The 8,038-nt window shown below is 39.3% G+C and overlaps 1 pseudogene; it reads left to right on the forward strand.

Moving 5' to 3' along the window:
* The first annotated feature begins 1,052 nt into the window (after nucleotides 1-1,052).
* On the forward strand, nucleotides 1,053-7,273 carry LOC140508319 (ras-related protein Rap-1A pseudogene; annotated as a pseudogene).
* Nucleotides 7,274-8,038: the final 765 nt, after the last annotated feature.

The raw sequence follows: 8,038 nt of genomic DNA on the forward strand, positions 1-8,038 counted from the left end.
CATTGTTATATGCTTGTGAAACATGGACAGTCTACCAGGGCCATGTCAGGAAAATGAATTTACTGAGAATCACCTGGCAGGGTAAGGTAGCAGACACAGCTCCTTGCTGGAGCTGAACTGCCAAGTATTCAAACTATGTCTCAGAGAGCACAACTTCAATGGGCTGGCCACGTTGTTAAAAAAAAAAAAAGTATTGTTTTTATTGTACTTAATGATTTAATAGCTAGCCAAATCATATGAACATTTTGTATATGTGCATCAAATGAAGAAAGACCAACTGATCTTAGTAGAATATGAGAAAACTTGGATACAACACTGAATATTATTGGTGTATATTATTACATGACACTGCACAGAAGTAGACCCATTTCTCATTTTTATCAGAATAATGTTAAAAAGAGTAATCATATGACAGCACGTGAAAATTGATTAGTACAGAAAAGCAGGAAGATTATCTGAGTTTGACAAAATAAAAAGTAAAATGATATCGGTTTTTGAAGAAATTATTGAAAGAACAATGGAGAGAGACCCTCCAGTACTCTGCAAGGAGTTCCCCTAGTCACTGTCCTAGTTCCAACTGCAGAAATTTGGTTCAGGTCACTCAGCCATTCTGAGCTCGTGGCCTGAAATGTGAAGCCAGGACATGCAGGTCATGATGACCTTAGAGATGTTCCAGGGGATCTGGTGATTGCTGCAAGAAAGGGAAGGACTGCCCTCCTTGTTCCTTTGTTTGAATGATTTTGCTTCTATTACTCTGCCATCCTGAACTTATGGAATAAATTACATGTTATAGGTCTGTTGTGAAGATCCAGTGTTATTGTAAGTGAAGCTCTTTGTAAATTAAATCATCCTGCTGATGTGAGCACTTGGCCTTTTCAAATGATTGAGTCTGGCTCTTTAAGTTTGAAAATTCTTCTTTTTGACTAGGGAAATAGAAGAAAAATTCAGTTTCCTTCCTGCCATCAGAGAATAGAGAGAGTATTGATGTGTGTGTTTTTGTTTATATTTGTTTGTTTCTTCAGATGCAGGGATCTTGTCCGAAGTGAATTAGACTACTACAGAATTGGTATTTCTGTGAAAGAATCTTGCTACCTTTGATTCATGAGTGATGGCTCTTGTGACTTCAGTTTAGGAGAAATCTGACTCTGATAGCAAAGTAGATAAAAATCCAAAGAAACCCTGTAATTTTAATAAAGTCAGAAAGAAATTGATGTAATATTCAGTTTTAAATCACTGTAAGAACATGACCTCAAGAAATAACTTTTGGGAAGATTCTGGGAAGATGGTGGAAGATCAGAAAATTCCAAGCTCTGAAGATTTTTCCCCTCGCAAATGAGTCAAAATAGCACCTTAGGGCGAACAGAGAATGGGTGGAGATCAATTAGAATTGGGGCACAAAGGGGATTTTCTAGTTCATTTTAACAACAAGCAGCAAGCCCTGGGGTTAGTTGATTTGAGAAGCTGCCTTGGCCCCAGCCAAAGGAACTTTCATCCCTGGTATAATGAGGGGAGTTGGATGTTTGAGCCTGGAACTATTGAAGGAACCTCTGCTGTGGACCCAACTGTGCTGTCAAAGAATGGCAGGGGTGAGAAGGATCCAGCATACACCAAGTGAGTGCAGAAGCAGTGGGGTAGAAAGCCTCTGGCTATGGGCACTTACATTAGATTGGAGATTTGGCTTTTGTTTTGGACAGGAAGGGAGAACTGAAGATCTGGGGCAAGAGGCACCATTTCCCACACCCCGGGGCTAGAGGTATTTACAAAAATTAAGCTATTACCACAAAAATGGCACACACAAAGGAGAAAGAATCCAACCATAGAAAGCTGTTTTAGGAATAGAGATGACCAGGGCTCATCTTCAGAGGAGGATATTGAAGTAAAGAAATCCCCAAAGAGTATGTCAAATGGTCACCCGGGCAAAAATAATTCTTAGAAGATCTTAAAAAAAAATTTAAAAAACCAAATGACAGAAATGGAGGCAGAATTAGAGAAAAAAATAAGAAAAATCCAAGAAAAACAAGAAGGTTATGAAAGGAAAGTCAGCCAATTAGAAAAGGAAATCCAGAATCTTAAGGAAGAAAATAACACCTTGAAAATGAGACTTGGGGGGGGGGGCGGAGCCAAGACGATGGAGTAGAAAGACGCACATACACATAGCTCCGAACCCACAACCCATAGAACATCTACAAAGAAGTAACTCACGGCGAATTCTGCACCCAGAGGCCACAGAACATTGGAGTGAGGAAGATTTCTGTTCCGGAGAGACCTGCAAACCTCTTGCAACAGGTCCTTCGCGCCGCGGACTGGGCGCCGGGACTGGTAGCTGTGTACAGCCCTGCCGTGGCCGTGGCACTGAGAGGAAAAGATCTGAGCGGGCTTCAGGGATGGAATCTCCAGCGGCCACACGGGCCCCTCCACCCACAGGTGACAGGGGTTGGTGAGAGGGTCTCTTTGGCGGGTCGAGAGGGGAGTGGGGTGCCCCCATAACTCAGGCCCCCTCGGGAGGCAACAGCGGAGGCGGGAGCAGACGGGGGCTCTCCAAGCAGGCAGGAGCCTGGATCCATTGTTGAAGGTCTGTGCATAAACCCCATGAGGGAACTGAGCCAGTGAGGTGGCCCTGCCCTGACCTGAGCACCTGAACTTAATCTCACACTGAATAGCAGCCCTGCCCCCGCCCAAAGCACTGAGGCTGGGAAGCAGCATTTGAATCTCAGACTCCAAGCGCTGGCTGGGTGGATCTGGAGGCCAAGTGGGTGTGAAGAGGATGCTCAGAAGTCAAGTCACTGGCTGGGAAAATGCCCAGAAAAGGGGCATTGAGGGTTACTTTCTTGGTGAGCAGGTTTCTCCTCCCCTCCCTTCTGATGAGGAAGAGGGGTGCTCATCATCAGGGGAAGACACGGAAGTCAGTGCTTCTAAATCCCAGCCCACTCAATGGGATCAGTTCTGGGAAAAGGTCTTAAAGAGCCCAAACAATTTTCAAAATCACGATAGAGAGGTGGAGGAAAAGCTGGGAAGAGTAATAAAAGAGTTGCAAGCAAAGTATGAACAACAAATCAGCACCCTGCTAAAGGAGACCCAAAAAAATGCGGATGAAAATAACACCCTGAAAAATAATAGGCTAACTCAATTGGCAAAGGAGGTTCAAGAAGCCAAGGAGGAGAAGAATGCTTTCAAAAGCAGAATTAGCCAAATGGAAAAGGAGGTTCAAAAGCTCAATGAAGAAAATAATTCTTTCAAAATTAGAATGGAACAGATGGAGGCTAATGACTTTATGAGAAACCAAAAAATCACAAAACAAAACCAAAAGGATGAAAAAATGGAAGATAATGTGAAATATCTCATTGGAAAAACAACTGACCTGGAGAATAGATCCAGGAGAGACAATTTAAAAATTATGGGCCTACCTGAAAGCCAGGATCAAAAAAAGAGCCTAGACATCATCTTTCATGAAATTATCAAGGAAAACTGCCCTGATATTCTAGAACCAGAGGGCAAAATAAGTATTCAAGGAATCCACAGATCACCACCTGAAAGAGATCCAAAAAGAGAAACTCCTAGGAACATTGTGGCCAAATTCCAGAGTTCCCAGGTCAAGGAGAAAATATTGCAAGCAGCTAGAAAGAAACAATTCAAGTATTGTGGAAATACAATCAGGATAACACAAGATCTAGCAGCTTCCACATTAAGGGATTGAAGGATGTGGAATAGGATATTCCAGAAGTCAAAGGAACTAGAACTAAAACCAAGAATCACCTACCCAGCAAAACTGAATATAATACTTCAGGGGAAAATTGGTCTTCCAATGAAATAGAGGACTTTCAAGCATTCTTGATGAAAAGACCAGAGCTGAAAAGAAAATTTGACTTTCAAACACAAGAATAAAGAGAAGCATGAAAAGGTAAACAGCAAAGAGAAGTCATAAGGGACTTACTAAAGTTGAACTGTTTACATTCCTACATGGAAAGACAATATTTATAACTCTTGAAACTTTTCAATATCTGGGTACTGGGTGGGATTACACACACACACATGCACATGCACACGCACACACACATAGAGACAGAGTGCACAGAGTGAACTGAAGAGGAGGGGATCATATCTTAAAAAAAAATGAAATCAAGCAGTGAGAGAAATATATTGGGAGAAGGAAGTGAGAAATGGAATGGGGCAAATTATCTCTCATAAAAGAGGCAAGAAAAGACTTTTTAGTGAAAGGAAAAAGGGGAGGTGAGAGAAAAACATGAAGTTTACTCTCATCACATTCCACTAAAGGAAGGAATAAAATGCACAGTCATTTTGGTATGAAAACCTATCTTACGGTACAGGAAAGTGGGGGATAAGGGGATAAGCAGGGTGGGGGGGATGATGGAAGGGAGGGCACGGGGAGGAGGGAGCAATTTGAGGTCAACACTCATGGGGAGGGACAGGATAAAAAGAGAGAACAGAAGTAATGGGGGACAGGATAGGATGGAGGGAAATATAATTAGTTCTTACACAACACTACTATTGTGGAAGTCATTTGCAAAACTACACAGATCTGGCCTATATTGAATTGCTTGCCTTCCAAAGGGAAGGGGTGGGGAGGGAGGGAGGGCAGATTGGCAGACGGGCAATTAGAACGCTCGGTGTTTTGGGGTGGGGGGAGGGGACAAAAGGGGAGAAAATGTGGAACGCAAAATTTTGTGAAAATGAATGTTAAAAGTTAAATAAATTAATTAAAAAAAAAAAAGAAAATGAGACTTGGACAAAGTTAAACCAGTGAAATTATAAGAGATCAAGAAATAGTTAACCAAAATATGAATAATGAAAAAATAGAAAGTGAAACATAAGAAAAGCAGCAGCCTTGGAAAATAGATCAAGAAGAGAAAATATAAAAGTAATTGGACTGAAAGTTATGGTAAAAAAATTGATGCAGTAAGACAAGAAATAAAGAAATTTATCCTTGAAGCATTAGAACAAGGGGGAAAATAGAGATAGGAAAAATCCATCAATCACCACTTAAAAGAGATCCTATGAGTTTTCTTCATATCATATTATCATATATCATATCGTAGTCAAATCCTGAAACCCCTAGCTCAAGGATAGAATATTAAAAGCATCAAGATTAAAACAATTTGGTGCCTTTGCTCCAGAGGCTGCCCTGCGCTGCCACAGTGCAGACCCTGAGCAGGACCTGAGACTGAGGGGGAGGAGGTGGAGGAGGAGGAGGTGCCAGACTTGTGATTGTCAGCATTTGAATAGACCATATCATGCGTGATTACAAGCTAATGGTCCTTGGTTCAGGAGCCGTGGGTAAGTCTGCTTTGACAGTACAGTTTGTCCAAGGAATCTTTGTTGAAAAATATGATCCACAATAGAAGACTAGTTGAAGCAAGTTGAAGTTGATTGCTAACAGTGTATGCTTGAAATCTTCCATACAGTAGGGACAGAGCAATATACAGCAGTGAGGGATCTGTATATGAATAATGGCCAAGGGTTTGCACTAGTATATTCTGTTACAGCTCAGTCCACCTTTAATGACTTAGAGGACTTGAGGGAACAGATTTTGTGAGTTAAAGATACAGAAGATGTTCCAATGATTTTGGTTGGCAATAAATGTGACCTGGAAGATGAGCAAGTAGTTGGCAAAGGACAGGGTCAGGATTTAGCAAAACAGTGGTGTTAACTGTTTCTTTTTAGAATCTTCTGCAAAGTCAAAGGTCAGTGTTAATGAGATATTTTATAACCTACATAGACAAATAGAAAAACACCAATGGAAAAGAAGAAACCTAAAAACAAATTCTGCCTGCTACTTTAGACCCCACCATGCAGCATCTCTGAGCCAGATTACAGGAATGAAGAACTTTTGCCTAATTTGAAAGTGCCAGCATTCCAAACTTCAAAACATACATTAATTAATTAACAACATCTCTGAAGAGGCTTCTTCTGTTTTATATGCTGTGTGAAGAATCTAGATCTTATAATGGTTTGTACAAGTTCCCTGAAGAAAATATTGCTCTGTGTATATCGCTTGGAAAAATAAGACTATAATAGTATTTCTCCTTTGCAATCGCAGTTGTAGCACATGTGAAAATAAATATATTTGACTCTAACATGATTATACAAAAAAGCATGGATGCATTTCAAATATTAGATAATGCTACTCAAATTAAATGATTTTATATTGACCTTTTTATCATAATTCTTCCCATCAAGCACTAGAAAACTTTTACATCTATAATATATATAATGATATGTAGATAATATTTGATATATAATGATATAGAACATGAAATTTCCCCACAAACTCACTGCAGTAAATAACTTGTTTGAATCATTGGCTTCATCTTTTATTTAAAAATCATGGAATATTGTTCTACCATTATATTCTAATTAAAATTGTGCATAATGCTTTGGAAAAAATGGGCATTTATATAGGATAACTTGATTTCTATGGCTTTCAAAGCTAAAATATATAACATACTAAACCAACTCTAGTTTTGATTCTTGTGTTTTACTGTCACATTAAATTACAGCTTTTATGAATGATTAAATTTTAGTACATTTTCCAAAGAAAAAGTCTAAAACAATTTGAATGTGGTGGTGCCTCAATCAGAATCACACAAGATCTAGCAGCAGAGACATTAAAGGACTGCAGGTCTTGGAACATAATAAATTGAAGAGCAAAAGAACTGGGGCTCTGGCCAAAAATATCAAATCCTGCAAGTTTAAGTATTATCCTGAATGGAAAAAAAAAATGGACATTTGATAAACTCAGACTTTCAAGACTTTGTTTAAAAAAAACCCCGAATTTAATAGAAGATTTAACATACCAAAACCAAGAAAAATGCAAGGTATATACCAAAGACTGATCATAAAGGATTCATAAGGACAGACTCTTTAATTGTTACTTTATATTTATGTAAATATATATACATTTGAAAATTGACATATAAATATAAAGCATATGGCAGTTTTGAACACAAGTATTTATTATACAGGCATTCTTGAGATGAAAATTTATTGTTACATAGTTCGAATCTTCTCTTTTGTTATGCTGTCCATGTGACATGCTTTTTTTCTTTTTAACCTTTTATTTAAGTTCCAGTATTTAAGTTTATGATATGTTTTCTGTTGTTTTCTCTGTTCTGTATTTTTGATCTGGTGTTTGAGTCTAAAATAAAAATTTAAAAAAAGAACTGACTGTTTAGAATAAACATAGGAAAAACTTTGTTGCACAAGTAGAACTTGCTCATTCCCATAAGAAGCCTATTAAAATGCAAATTTATCAAGGTTGGTTGGTTGTTGTCCTTCATTCTCAAAGAAGACCAAAGTGACATCACCATGATAAAGTTTCATTGTGTCCGACTGTGGCTAATCAGATCAGTATGACCTGGAAATTCTTTGCCACATATTGGGCACAGATAGTCTGTGTGAACGTTTGGAATGGATACTCCAAATTTGTGCACCCTATGTTTCCTTTGACCTGTTTCAATTCTGCTTTGCTAATTTGCACAACACCCTTCATGATGTGGGCACACCATGCTGAGAGGTCCTGTGCCAGTGTCTCCCATGTCACACAAACAAATCCAAAGGTTTTGCGAGAAACCTTGACAGTGTCCTTGTATTGCTTCTTCTGATCACCATATGACCACTTTCCCCATGCAAGTTCTCCATGAAGTAGTCTTTTTGGGAAGCAAACATTTTGCATTCAAAAAGTGTGGCCAGCCCATTGCAGTTGTGCCCTCTGAAGCATAGTTTGAATGCTTGGCAGTTTAGTTAGAGCAAGGACCTCAGGGTCTTATACCTTATCCTGCCACGTGATATTCAGAATCTTCCTAAGAGTTCAAATAGAAGCCATTCAGTTTCCTGGCATGGCCCTGGTAGACTGTCCATATTTCACAGGCATACAAAAATGAGGTCAGCACAACGGCTCTGTAGACCTTCAGTTTGGTAGTCAGTCAAATACCTCTTCTCTCCCAAACTTTTCTTCAGAGCCTCCCAAACACTGAACAAGCTCTGGCAATTCGTGTATCAACCTCATTGTCAATGTGTACAT

This window comes from Notamacropus eugenii, chromosome 5 (genome assembly GCF_028372415.1).
Source record: "Notamacropus eugenii isolate mMacEug1 chromosome 5, mMacEug1.pri_v2, whole genome shotgun sequence".
Classification (NCBI taxonomy): domain Eukaryota; kingdom Metazoa; phylum Chordata; class Mammalia; order Diprotodontia; family Macropodidae; genus Notamacropus; species Notamacropus eugenii.